The sequence below is a fragment of the Enoplosus armatus genome, chromosome 8 (genome assembly GCF_043641665.1).
Source record: "Enoplosus armatus isolate fEnoArm2 chromosome 8, fEnoArm2.hap1, whole genome shotgun sequence".
NCBI lineage: Eukaryota > Metazoa > Chordata > Actinopteri > Centrarchiformes > Enoplosidae > Enoplosus > Enoplosus armatus.
In genome coordinates this window covers 14911580-14926177 of record NC_092187.1, presented here as the reverse complement: position 1 = coordinate 14926177, position 14598 = coordinate 14911580, and the positions used below count along the sequence as shown (strand labels likewise).

General features: G+C 41.8%; 1 protein-coding gene across 1 annotated transcript in view; it reads right to left on the bottom strand.

The window, feature by feature from the left end:
• Positions 1 to 14598, bottom strand: part of LOC139288925 (A-type voltage-gated potassium channel KCND3-like) — an 88266-nt gene that overhangs the window by 53298 nt on the left and 20370 nt on the right. The window lies entirely within an intron of this gene.

Sequence of the window (14598 nt, the reverse complement as noted above, 5' to 3'; positions counted from 1 at the left end):
CATGTTCTCTGGAAAGCGAAGGTCACTTAGTGTTAATTTCAGAGATGATTTCTGCATGACTGTGTGTCTCTAATTTCAGTGTGTCAGCAAGTTGTGGCTGTCTCCAGTGGTCTCAGCTGCCTGTTTGAGTATGTATATAAAGAGTGAAAAAAGAGACCTATGTGACAGTGTTGCACTGGCACAGAGGACCCTTGCATTCACAAACACATACACAATCCCACATAGACAAACTTGCACATGCACACACTCTAGCACCTGCCAATACAACATGTGTATAGAGACAGGGGGTCTCTTGGGAGGCATTAATAAGTCACGTGATGCGGGTAAACACGCAGCAGACCCAATTAAACACACTCAGAGACAGATCATGAGGAGGAGAATGTCGCAATGCTCAGTCGGACGAATGGTTGCGTACTTTACAGCTTTTATGATAGCCAATAGGAAGAATGTATTTCGGATACATGTTACTGCCTTTCAACAGGCTCACGATAAATCCCTATTTCCTTCTGTGACAGGAAGAGCGATGTGGCGCACATTACCTCAGGCAGCGGCAGGGCAGCCTGAACGCCGCCTGTTTGTCCATTGTGAGTATCATAGATTGCAAAGATGTTGCGCAGCTTTCGGCCCTCCTGCCTTTGCAACATACCATCTTTGTCATTGTCATTTCCCTTGAAATTGAGGTGAAGGTTCATTGGTTCCTCGTTACTCATCACAGACCGCAGCAACGCAGGGCCAGATCTGGTGTCAGCCCCACACTGACAACGCTGATCATCGAGAACGCCCAGCGGTTGGGTTAATACAGGTTAAATTATCAACACCACAAAGAAGGAAGCTTGACTAATCACTCGGTTGATGTGATTTCCCATTCTCTTAGAAATGAATGGAGGTCAAGCTGCAGCAGGTTGGTCCAGTCTCTCAGCAAACAGACGTGCACGTGTGCGAGTGCATGTGCATAATGGCTGGAAAGCTGCTGGGCCTCTATCTCCTGCAGGAGCCTCACAGAAAAACTGTTCATTTTTCATTACTGACCATAAAGAAGGGGCATGATTCAATATTATGGTAATAAATTGCTTCCACCCTTAAATATCTCACTCAAGGGAGGAGCGGCGGAGCTTAGACACGGCACAGCGCCAGACAGTCTTGGCCTACACACACATACACACACCTTGATATATACAATAGGTAGGTTATGTGCATGTCCATTTATTACAGGAGTATTCAGGCTTGTTTTGTTTTTTTTACAGCCTGGGTCCTATTTTCATATTTTTCTCCATCGTTCTTATCAGTTATGAACATTTCACTCTCGAACATCAGTGGTGACAAATGGGCATGCGGTGACATTTTCATTATCCATTAATCTGTAGATTATTTTCGCGACTATTTGATTAATTAACCTCAATAGTCTATAAAACACTAGAAAACAGTGAAAAATGTTCATCATGATCGCCCAGAGCCCCATGAATATGTCACAAAATGTCAAATGTTCACTATAATGTAAGATACGAAAAAGCGGCAAAGTCTCACATTTAGAAGTCAGAAACAGAAAAAGTTGAACATGCTTAAAAAATGGAAAACTATTAATGTATTATCAAAATAGTTGCCATAGTCATTTTCTGTCAATTGTCTGATTGATTAATTGACTAATTGTTGCAGCTCTAAACACATTACTAGAGCAGAGACAGTACAAAGGAGAAAGGTTTTGAAACAGTTTTACCATCCGTTTTTGGGAGAGAAACATTAAAATTATTACCTGATCTGTCTTGAAAAAGACCTACATTAAGTTTGACCACAGCTTTTCATCGGAATAAGTGATGATCACCAACAATCAATAAAGTTTAGATGATGTGGCCAAACCCGGGGATCATTTACAACTCATGGAGTGTCTGACCACTCCGTTATAGCAGTATCATCACAATCCCGGTTCACAGCTATTAACTTGGTGAGTCAAATGTTATCATACCCAATAGGAATAATGGCGAGTGAATTTCCCTTTCACACTCACACACACACACCCACACATGCACGCACACACACACACACACACACACACACACACACACACACAGATGTATGCACACATGTGTTACTATAACATCATAAAGTTCTATACTAAAGTCTCATGCTAATGAATCCCACTGAAACCCCAGCACTTGTAGTTAAGCCTCATTGCCTTACACTGACAGTGTTGTGAGTGCTGAAGGGCTCCCTTGCGTCTTCCCTCCCATCCCCACTCCTTCCTTTTTGTTTTTTTAAACTCCATTCTCCTCTCCCTCCTTACTTCATTCTGTCCATCTCCAGCTCTCTGAGTTATTGTCAGCGCAGACAGGGAGCCACGCCGCATCATTAACCGCCTCTCGCAGTACAGTCTACACCCCAGATGCAGAGAACAAGGCTTTTATGTGCCGGCTGATGGACGGTCTAATTCTCTATTAATGGGGGCAACGCAGCCTCATTGCTCATTAAAAATGAATGGAGACAAGCTCTCTGCACTGATAATTACACATACACACACCTGGGTACGGCCGACCCTGCGTAATATGGACAACAGTGGGCACTTAGAGAGACACATACAGGGAGATGCAGGCAGAGGGGACCAGACACCGAGAATAACAAGGAGTCACCAGCATACAGTACAGGTACAAGAATTATTTTAGAAGAATAACAATAAGGTTGGGCTTCCAGGAGAGAGACAGTCACACTTTATTGGGATGTCTCTCCGGCCATTTTAATAAGGCATAATGGAGAGACTCAGTGTTCTAAAGCAATGAAAGCAGCAGGATTTGCTTCATAAAAAGTAAATATAAGCCTGTTGAGTAAATGAGAGACCCCGCCAATACAAACCAAGATTCTACACAGAGTCAATACAAAAAAACACATGTTTTTAAAAAGGATTGATGCTGGTAGAGGAGGAGACACAGAAAATAGTGTTACAAGAGACCATGGATTTATTCCAGCTATGTCAAGTGGGATGTGGTTCTTCGACACAAAACATGAGGATGATTAAATATTTAAAAAGTAAAACATGAGCTGACAAGAGAGTGCACAGCAGCAACATACTGAAGCTAGACTGAAGTACTACAGAGAGAATTAGTTAAAGAGAGCCAGAGCGAATGCATTGAAGAGAGTGGAGGTTAATGACGGCTGTCTTCGCCTCCATAAAACAACTGTATGGGGGTGCTGCCATTATGCCAAAGCAGGCAGGTAATTAACTAAAATGCCTAATTAATTCTAATGAAAGAGAGATGCAGATGAGTGAGGCAGAAATATGAAATGATGACAGTAAGAGAGGAAGTGACAGTGACATTAGGAGTGAGAGAGGAAAGTGCGGCGTTCACTGAGTCAGGCCTGGCTGGCATACAGCACACAGTAGCACGCATTCAACCGTGCAAATGTGACGGTTTGTTCAATTACAGCTAATTTATGTTTACACAGGAAAGCGGAAAGGAACCTAAACAGGGCCAAACAGCCTCGAGGGCCAAAGCTATTAAATAAAGCAGCCTTTTTTTATTGATCGACTCGAATATTAAAAGCGCAGCCACCATCAAGACCTCCTGTTTAACTATGCTCACATTAGAGGCAGAGACACAGTGATAAATTGCCTTGGGATGACGGGAGATGCCTGTTCTCCAAGTGTTCTCCCCACATGACACACTTCCACCCGAGACCGTTCCCTGGCTAAAAGTGCTGAGCTGTGACGTCTGCTAAATCGCAATTAAACAGGCAATCTGCTCAGAGCTCGTAAATAAAATCAGCTCGACACAAATAATGCAACAGACTCATAGTCATGTACCCACACCTAGAGTCATTCATCAATGTCCGTACATGGGCTATAAACAATATTCATGCTTTTTTTTTAAATTTACAATTATGATTTTGTCATTTGACCTGTGGGTTACTGTAATCAGCCAATATTCCAGAAAAGTGTCAAATGTAGTTTAACAACTCTGCCGAAGCAGAATTATAATAGAGATGCTAAAGCAGAGTTTAATGTGAAATGACAAACATGCTTCTCTTTGTGAGAGATAAACATTCTTTGAAGGGGCAAAACACAAACGAACAGAAGGCAAAAATACAACTGAACTAGATGGCGTAAGATGTATTACAAGATAATATGAAAAAAGTGTCATGGGGGAAGTGAGAGTGTGGGACGGTGTGTGTAGCTGCCTTTGTATAGTAGTAGTAGGTATATTACAATGTGTATGATAGAAGGAGAGACAGAGAGAAACACACAGCTGGCTAAATATTAATCTATTCCAGGGCGAACACATTTTGTCTGTGGGACAGAGATAGAAATGTTAAAGGATAAGTGGTGATTTTCTATATTTTTCTTATTGTCAACTATTTCAGTGAAAAGACCCCAGCAGACAATAAATTGATTCTACAGTACTAACAAGCATTGTCTGTGTATACAAAGCCTGACCAGCATGACTTATTCCTCTGTGCCCTGGACCTCCATTGTTGTCCAAAAACTATTAAAAACACATCAATGAGACACACTGTTGCACTGGGTGACATGTTCCTTCACCACATATACTGCCATAAATACTCATCAGAGTACCAAAATCTGACTAAAACTACAGTGCCCAGCTATTTTAGGTAATTATCTAGCCTTAATTATTTAATGATCATTTTTAAAGATTTGCATCTTCAGTAGGAACAAAATGTCTTGGGGCTGAGAGCCACAAACAGGGAAGGGGAGTCAGAAAGAACTGACAATAACAAAAAAAAAAGTAAATGCTAAATGTTAACTTGCTAATTCAGATGCAAGTAAACTTACACTACATTGTGTAGTCAACTACAGTGTAGTCAACTACACTGACGAGTCCCGCCGCAGAAAGCAACTGATGGCCGGGTGAAGACTTGGTATTTAGTGTAGCTGCTGTGGTGACAAATCCAAGTTATACTGTATATTTCAGTACGTAAAACATGTTAAGGACACTATTCTGCCACAAGCAGTTAATTTCAGTTAAACTTTCCATTGCTAGTAGCAACTGCTGCTGACACAGTTCAACTGACATTGTTTCTTCCACTGTTTTGTTAGATCTGTGAACAAAGCAAATACTTTTATCTACTCTTCAAATGCACTTGTTGGGCCATTATCTGTAGCTATAACATGGTCGCTGAGAATTCAAGATTCTGATTGGCTGGCAGGTGTGGATTAACTTTTAGTTAACATTAACTGGAATATCTCAGCCCCAGGAACTATATTTTTATTTATTTTTAAACAGAAAAGAAAAGTCAAACTTATTCATATAAGTAAACGAATGAATGATATTTTTAATTTGATTCTATATGGTGTTTTGTTGGTAAGGGGCCATTGTATATACCCTCCAAACAGTTCTTTGTCCCGCAGGTATTATGCCATACGTACTTTATTATAGCTATTTTGTAACTGTTGTCTGTAATTTGAGGTAATCAGTTTAATGTTAACTAAGCTTATACTTGCTGTTTGAGGCTAATTTTACCCTTTTACTTTTCTTTTGTATTATTTACTAGATACTGTTCTTCTTGTGGGGACTTAATGCTGGTGATACTTTCTTCCTGGCATGATGAAACTAATATGACAGTTACTGTACTTTTGTTAATCCAGTGTTCTTGTTATAGTACCAATTCATTTTTTTTTTTATAATACCTTTGGTCTAACACACTTTCTGATTTGTAATCATCCTTGAAATTGTTGTGTTTTATCCAGTGCTGATTTCAGAGTCATAATTGCTTCCAGTAAAAACAAAGGTTAACTCCTGCCTTCAACTTTTATTGGAAGTGTGTTTAGCTAGTTATATCGATGTGCACCTACATGCAAAGAAAGGGCAGACGATAGCCTTACAGTCGTGGAGGTTACAAGGTAACAACACCCGTTCTTACGTAATTGATAATAAACTGATGAAGCCCAGGCAGTGTCCTCTACCTGTGAAGAGGGAGAGGGTGGCTGAGGTGTGCTGAATTTCCCCACAAGCGAAAGCTACAAGCGAGACATTCCCAAACTGGTCTTGTCTTGTGTGTTGTCCCTTGGTACCAACTGTACCCATGAGATTCCCTTCCACTAAAGCCCCAGGCCAGAAGAACTTGTCCAGAGAAGATAAATAACACCTTTCACTTCCAAAAGTCAACTCAACTGGATCCTTCCACTGATGCCTTTCATTAAACATTACAGGTCTGTGTTCAGATTTAGACTCCCAAGAATGTTTCTTTGAATTTTATAATGCACAAATGATATTGATTTAGGAAAAAGAAAACAAGTTAATGGAAATGGCACAAAAAATATTGCCTCATAACACACATGCTATTTTCAAGATATGAAAATGGTGTTTTCAGTTGATGAAAACATACATTTCAAGGATGCATAATGTACCTCTCATTCAACAAAATACTAAGTTATTAAAAGAGTAATTCATGCAATATCACCTTATCTGCAACCAAAGCATTGCACTTCTCATACCATTATTTCCATTCTGTCTTTGAAGAACAGTAATGACTTCTCTCTACAGGATTGAAACACTTTGTGAACAACGTAATGACAGAAAGGATGAGACATTCTCCAACACAAAATTACCCAATACAAATTGCAGTATGACGCAAAAGAGCTTGAAAGCAACAGATGACATCCTATTTCAAATGGAAAGTATTCTGCTCAAAATGACAGTTGTACATCAGATATCTTGGTCCTTTCTGCGACTCTCGGCTGGTGGAGGATGAGGACTTGCAGAGCTGAATAAATGAGTTTAATCTTCATTCATTTTCCTCACTTTAACAAAACATCCCCGACTGATGAAGCACAAAACAGGAGGCAGAGAGTTCTATTTTCTGAATCTCATAGTAGAGGCCACTAAATGAGTTAAGGAGTGCATAAGCACACACACACACAAACATGCACAGAAACACAAAAGCCCTGAAAACCAATCGGATAAATGAATAAAGATAAAAATCCCAATTGTGTCAAAAGCTCTGTCTGGAAGCCCTCTGGCTGCAGGGTTAATTTGTCAGGTTTATGTGTGCGGGTGTGTGTGAGCATTTGTGCATGTTTGTGTGTCTGTGCAGGTGAGAGAGATGGCCCTGTCTGGCCGCTACTCTCCGACCCACAACCACGGGCTACAGATTCTGGATAATTCGTCATATTCATTATTCCATGGGCCATGAATACCAAAGAGGGAGAGGAGAGAGAGAAAGACGCAGACAACCAGCCAGCCACGACAATGAGCCCTATTTACCCTATCACACAATCTGTTAGCACCGACAGATTACCCCACATCACTGGGCCCAACATTAGTCTTTGACAGCGAGCGCTTCACACCGCTTCCCTCTCACTCCCTTGCACTCTCTCTTTCCGTCTTTTATGGAATCCAAACAGTTTCATATTTCCATCAGACAAAGATCTGGGGGATTTAACATCAGGTTTGACAGGGAACATAAGTAAACAGTTATTGAAGATGAGAGGAGGCATTGTGAAGCATTGTGCGATGAAGGAGAAGGTCTTGACTTTCACAACCTTTCCATTGCTGCTTTAGGCTGAAAATAAGTAAACAGTAAACAACAGGGATCTGAAGCGATGTCAGGCTAACCTATGTACTCAGCTTTTTTAAATAAAGGAAAATGTGGAGATGAAGCATTATCTGAGGCACAGACTTATGAGTCAAAGCTACTTTCTTCTTTTTTTTTTTTTACATGTTTCTCACATATCCACATCCATGCCTATATCCAAATGACACAGCCACAAAAGGACACACACACATTAGAAATAGCAGCACAGGATGACAGGCAGGTGAAGAGATGAGACTGGAGCAGTGACATGTGGTTACACATATGCAGGCAAATTATGCCACAACCTGGTTTGCCATCGTTTTCCAGCACGCCTTCCATGTTGACATCATGCTAGAACCTGTTCTTAATTTTCACTTTTACTTTCCATCACTCCTGTCCAACCTCCTCCTGCCTTCTTCTTCTTTCCATTTCCCTCCCTCCATCCCTCCTCACCCCTCCCTCTGCACCCTCTGACCTGAGAGACAGGCACCTCCACCTGGTTCATTATGTGTCTTAGCGTGAGACAAGCCTCTCCTGTTTTGCTCTGACTCCCTCCTGGGGTGATCCAATCCTCCCTTCTCCTGAACCCCACTGCTAAAAAGTCAGTGGTTCAGGCCTCCCAGGACAATATCAGGTCTGCTGTCCATCTGTCATGGCAAAGCTTGCCAGAATGTTGACTCAAATGATCATTGAACCTACTGCTTAAACATGACACTAATACAACAACAAGTCCATTGCTACTGGAACATGAAAGAGAATTTGCTCTACCTTAGCTGCTATAAGATACGCTAATATCAAAAATAACCCAGTGAAAAGATACTGGGATTGCAGCCTATTAAAGGAGCTTCTAAAATAATTAAGTGTTAAACCCCTCCACACTACAACTGCTCCAAAGAACATATGAAATAAAAGGTGCCAAATTGTGGCTAAAAGAAGAAAGACCTTGCTTCAGCTCATTTGTATTTTGGGCATATCTTGATGAAAGTAAAGGAATTGTGTGTGTCACATGGGTTTGCGAGCATGTGTGGAGTGCTGTGCTATGCCACTGTGAGCGCACAGTCATCTAATCTAAGATCAAGCAGCCTTGGACACCTCCTTACTGGTTTCCACTGGGATCAGCATGGAAGGCTGGACTCGATATCCGTCCATCCACATCACTCGTTCTTCCCTCCCTTTCTCCTTACACAAGTCCCTCACGTCTACTTCTACCGTATCTGTTCAGTAGCTGTTAGTTCTCCTTTTCTGTACACATACCAGGTCTTAACTTTATTTATACACGGGCATCACTTTTACAGCCCCATGAGCTTAAATATCTCATATGTCTAACGTCAGTATGACATTATGACCATGTAACATGCTAATACAAACGGAAAAAGAAACAAGTAAATCTTATGATGCTTCCCTGGAGAAAAGCCAAACTGCAGATGTGGCAGCCTTCATACAAGGCCAAGTATAGAGAGTGTGTATTTGGTATTCTAGACGTAAGCCTGGCGGCGCCTTAAAAATGAGCTTAGATCACGTTCGGAGTCCCGTTGACAGCACGTGAATCAGATGAGTTGCCATTAATGATTCACAGTGGGTCTGGATTAGCTGGAGGTTCCTGGCAGATGAATGAAGCTATTTTCTAGTTGCTCCAAGGTTAGCGAGACCTCAGCGAGCGTGCTCCTGGGGCTAGCTCAGCTCCATCATTACAGGCCCCAGCTGCTAGCTAAGTTACTACTCTCAACCCGAGGCGTGTCATTCATCCATCTGAAGACAAGAGGGCGGGAGGAAGGGACACAGAGTGATTCATAGATACTGATTTGAATTGTGGCGTTAGGCGTAAGGCTGTTCTTCGTTTTTTCGCGGCATCCTTAGCATCCTTAACCTGGCTTCTGTCCGAGGTTCAAATAAATCTGAGTAACTCTTTGGAGTCTCCTGAAGTCACTGCGCCAAGAAATGGTCCAGCACCTAACCACCCATAAAACCCAACTTGTCGTTTTCGCACTTTTTTTAGCAGATTAACCAAACGAGACATAATATGTTAAATAGTGAACTTGAAAGATGCTGGTAGGTGGATTGTTTTTTGTTGGGACAGAGCCAGGCTAATTGTTTCCTCCTGCTCACAGCCTTTATGCTAAGCTAAGCTAAGCCAAATGTCTCCTGGCTGTCGCTTCTTATTTAACGGACAGATAAGAGAGTGGTATTGATCATCTCGTTAAACTCTCAGCAGGAAAACAAATAAGCGCATTTTATAAGGCTTATAAGGATGAGCATCAGCATTTTATGACATTTTATAGACAAAAAAAAATAGACAATGAAAATATTTAGATACAGATGTATTCAAATCAAATTCATTTTTACTCAAGATACAAAGAATGCATAATCCCAGACACACATACATGTCATTGTAGAGGTCAGAGGTGGGGTTGGGGGTTCGGTGCCTTGGTCAAGGGGCGCTGAAAGCCACAGCAAACCCTATATGAGCCACCACCCAGGCAACCAGCTGTAATACTTTCTACCTCTACTGCCTGCTCCAGCCACAATCTCTTCTTCATTCATCCATCTCCATCCCTTCTGGGAAATCGCAGTTGATCCTTTCTTTCATATCCCCACTCCTTTAACTCTCTTCCCCCATTTGTCCATTCCCCTTATCCTTCTGAGGCAGACTGGGGAATTTACAATCAATCAGTTATCCATCATTTGTGTCTTCTCTGATCAATCCCAGCCACCTGATCGCTTTCCCGCTTCTTTCTCCATACCCCTTTATCTTCCTTCTTTCCATGCTTCTCCATTTGTTTTTTCCATTTGCTCCATTTGTTTTTCCACCCTCTTTCCTCCACTCACTTTTGTTGATTTCCCTCCCTCCACTGGCATGCTCTTTTAAGGGAGCACTGGATCAAAGTCATGAATAAGGTGGGTTAGCCACAGGCATGTAAGCTGACGGCTTATACTCTCCTCCTACCGCCCCCTATTAACACACAAACACAAACACCTGCAACTTCCCACTCAGAGTCTGACTAAGACTCATGCCCACATGTACACACAAGCAACACAAACACTAACACACACACACACACACACACACACACACACACACACACACACACAGTCTTCTATTGTGAATATAGAGCCCATTTCCGCTATATAGGCTAATTCCCCACTCAGATCAGATGTCTGGCGTTCATTGATGTGGGAGGAAAATAAAAGCACAGATTTCAGAGTGTGGTAATTCCATTTCCTTTACACATATCGGTGCTCTCAGCAGGGCAGAACGCCACAGGGGTGCAATGAATAAAGGGATGTAGAAATAGTCATGAGAAGTGGCAGTTACGCATGTACCGGTACCACTCTTCCGCTCTTATACCAAGGATATACATAACATGTGAGTGTGGGCCAACATCAAGAAAAACCTGATACTGACCCCTTTTTGTAAAAACACATTCACATTCACACTGCTGCATGCAGCCCCTATATGTGCTGTAAATATGACCACAGACTCAAAGCAAGATGAAGAATGTTTCAAGATGAATAAGTGGGCCAGTGTTGGGCAATACCAATGCTAGTAGGGCTGTCACTTTTTATTCTTAATTCAAACCACCGTTCAATCGTGGAAAAATCGAAATATCAGACAATTAAAAAATTGTCAGAATAGTCCTATAAGTGGGCCGTGCCTTATACTCCAGCGGGGGGCGCTCCTAGAAACCACTGACTTGTAATGTTAACTTGTCACTCAAGTAAGGTAGCGGATGCACCTTGTATCAACAGAACATATTGGATTTCACATGGTGAAATTTCCTCAATTATAAAAAAATTCTCCAACATTTTATCAAACCTCTATTAATGCACTCGCTGCAACCAAACAGCGCCCCATTCATTCTTGAGCTCCACAAACGAGGCTTGGTCACTTCGCGGCCAGCAGCAAATACGTCTTGTCGTCAAATACGTCTTGGTTGTGTCTGAATTCATTCAAAGCCATTACAAGTCCGTTTGAATCTCCTCAGAGTTGATTTTTTAAAAAGCAACTGCACTAATCCTTCAGTGGCAGGTTTTTAAGAAAATAATGACTAAATAATACTAAATGTTAAAAATAAAAGAAAAAGAGTGAACCTGAGTAATGATCTAGACATCAGATGTAAAATGAAACGAGAGAGGGTGATGACCTGCAGTGTATCTCTGAATGTGTGTCAGACAGCTTGTCTGTATGTCCATCTTATGGCACCTGAGGGGTGAACTGCTGTCAGTGCTGCTATTCAGACAGCCTGTAGCTCAGGGCTCAAGCAGCCCATCTTATTCACATGAACTCTTCTAAAAGAGAAACTAAATGGTGCAGCTTGTAAAGGGACAGCAGCTGCGGAAAAAAAGTATGAGGGTGTACATGAAAAGAGGAGAGATGGGAGTCATACAGAGTGGGAAGGCGTTTAGATAAAAGGAAAAATGAAGTTGAGGACTTGAACCCCGGTAGCTGGAGACAGAATTAAAACATTTAGATGGAGGGAAGGTAATACGAGTGACATGTCTATGTGTTACTCAATCTCCACATTATGAGTATCCCACTCAGTGTGATCTTCCCATAATCTAATCTCTCCAAAGGTACAGCAGCATGTGTTTCCAACCCTCTCTGACTCTTTTTACATAATCAGGGCTACTTGACCTACCATCTCTTTCTGCGCCTCCTCACTTACACAACTCTCCCACCTACGACACTCTGCATCTTTTATGTCCAAGAATCATGGAGCGGAGAGAGGGAAGAGAGAGAAACAGAGCTATCATACTCTAACGTCCAAATATATATATATATATATATATATATATATATATATAGCTGTCTGCTACTTATGAGTAATAAGTAGCAACAGAGCTTATGAGTAATTCACTGAGTCAAATGCACATGCCTGTTCAGAGCCTGCAATACAGTGCGTTAAACCACAACACTACAAATGGAACTGTATTGTGTGGTCATCTTTAATGTAGTGGGGAAGATGTAACAAAAACATTTCAAATTTGTTGTGGTCCCCCAAATTCCTCACTGCTGTTTTCTAGCTGCCTCCACTCCTCTCTTTTCCACTTATCATCTCACTTATTGTGTCTTTTCAACACCGACGACGACCCTGATACCAAAAATAGCTCTTTCCACCTCCCACCCGCATCATCGGGACAAGGGCTCGTGGAAATGGGTCAAGAGGGTGAAAGTCAGCCCTCGTCAATCTGGAAGATTCTGTCAGCAGGTTGCCTGCATCCACTCCTGTGCCAGCGCTGCCCCTCTAAATGACTCTGCCATGACAACCCTGTACCAATCAAAAGCACTGTTCTTGTGACCCCACGAGCTACCTGGAGCTCCAGTGAAGGTAAGAGACAGACGGACTGATTACACAGTCTGTCTCTAGGTCATCAAACAGCCTTGTCTAACCCTGTCTAGCCCATCTTTCTCCTGCTCGTCTTTTCTTTTTTTCTTTTTTTTACACCCCCCCTTTCCTGTCCGAGAGGCCTCCGACCCCCATTACATTTTTGGTAAATATCACAACAGCCCTTTGAAAAGATGATTGATGGCAGAGTGGGAGGAAAGTGGGGAGAAGGAAAAGAGAAGGTGTGAAAAGGAGGAGAGCATAAGTTAACTGAGCCGGTCTCAATGGGCTCTGAAAGCAGATTGAATGAACCAGCAGACTGACAGGTGGATTGAACAGAGGAGATTGGAGGGGACATTTGTTAAAGTCAAAGGGAAAGAGAGGAAGAAATGGAGGATGAGGCACTGGTGCACTGGTGCATTGCTGCATGCGCAAATAAGTATGTAATGGGTCTGCAACTTTCTCCATCTAGCCACCTACCGCTGTTACAAAATTGTCACCCCTGAACAGGAACTCAACACACATACTGTGAATGACACACCACGATTACTCCAAGTTATAGTAAATTATTATTTTATAATATTTTAAGATTATTTTCCAACCATCAAGGCAGAGGGTAATTGCTTTGCACAGTGACAAACTGCTGGGATCAGTGTGGATTTAAGTTACCATATCAGTTGGAAAATTAGTAAATATTATTAGTTAATAGTAATCAGTCTTTGGTTCCATGTTGTGAAGTGAACGCTCACACTGAGCCAGTCAGCTTTGGCACATTATCCCTGTCTTCCTCAATATCACTGGTGTGAAATTAATGACTCCTGCCGTGAGAGATGGGGGACGATGCAAAATGATGAAGGGGCTGATTTTTAATGGCAACAAAACCACCATGCATCACACATGCACAACCAACAGCACACACATAAAACATAAATGCACACTTGAAGAGCACTGACTTCTCTAAATGGTTTGAGTTCAATTAGACTTATCTTTAATGCGACATATCAATCTTAAATGTCTTTCTTTCGCTGCAGTGGAGAAATCAAAGAATAACATCCAGTGTTTGTGCGAGACAGATTGTATCAATAATGTGTGTATACGGTACATATGTACGGTATATACTCATACTCCAAGGGCATTTGTGTGTGTGTGCGTGCATTATTGTACACAATGGCCTTCCTTCTTTCACAGACAGTCTACTCATCATGTCTGTAGCTCCCCGTCCTCTGTGCTGATGAATAATAGATAGTGGCAGTACAGTAAGAATCAGAGACAGAGCAATGATAGATGGATGTTTCATGCTGCCATTCGTTCTTTATATGAATGTCGGCGGTATCTCCATGCCTGTCTGCTGCTTTCAGCGACAATGGCACTCCGTCAACGTCCTGTGCATCTTTCATGTGCATATACCCTTCCCCACAACGTCATTTTTTCCTGCCTGCCCTCCATTCTCATCTCCCTCCATTACTCCACACCTTCAAAATAATAACACATGAGATGGAAACTTGCGTGTCTCTTAACAGATGTTTCATTCAGCTGTAATGATTCGATATTGGAATGGACTGCTTTGACCTGATGTGCTCTTCAGCCTCTGACAGCTGTATTGCTACAGGGTCCTACCACCTATATGGCTTCTAGCATTAAAACAAGACTTTTAAAGAATAAATAACACATTCTTCCTCTTACAAATAAAAGGCTGAATTCATAAGCAACAAAACTAGCCCTAGCTTAATTCAATGCAACTACTGTACAGCTTTAT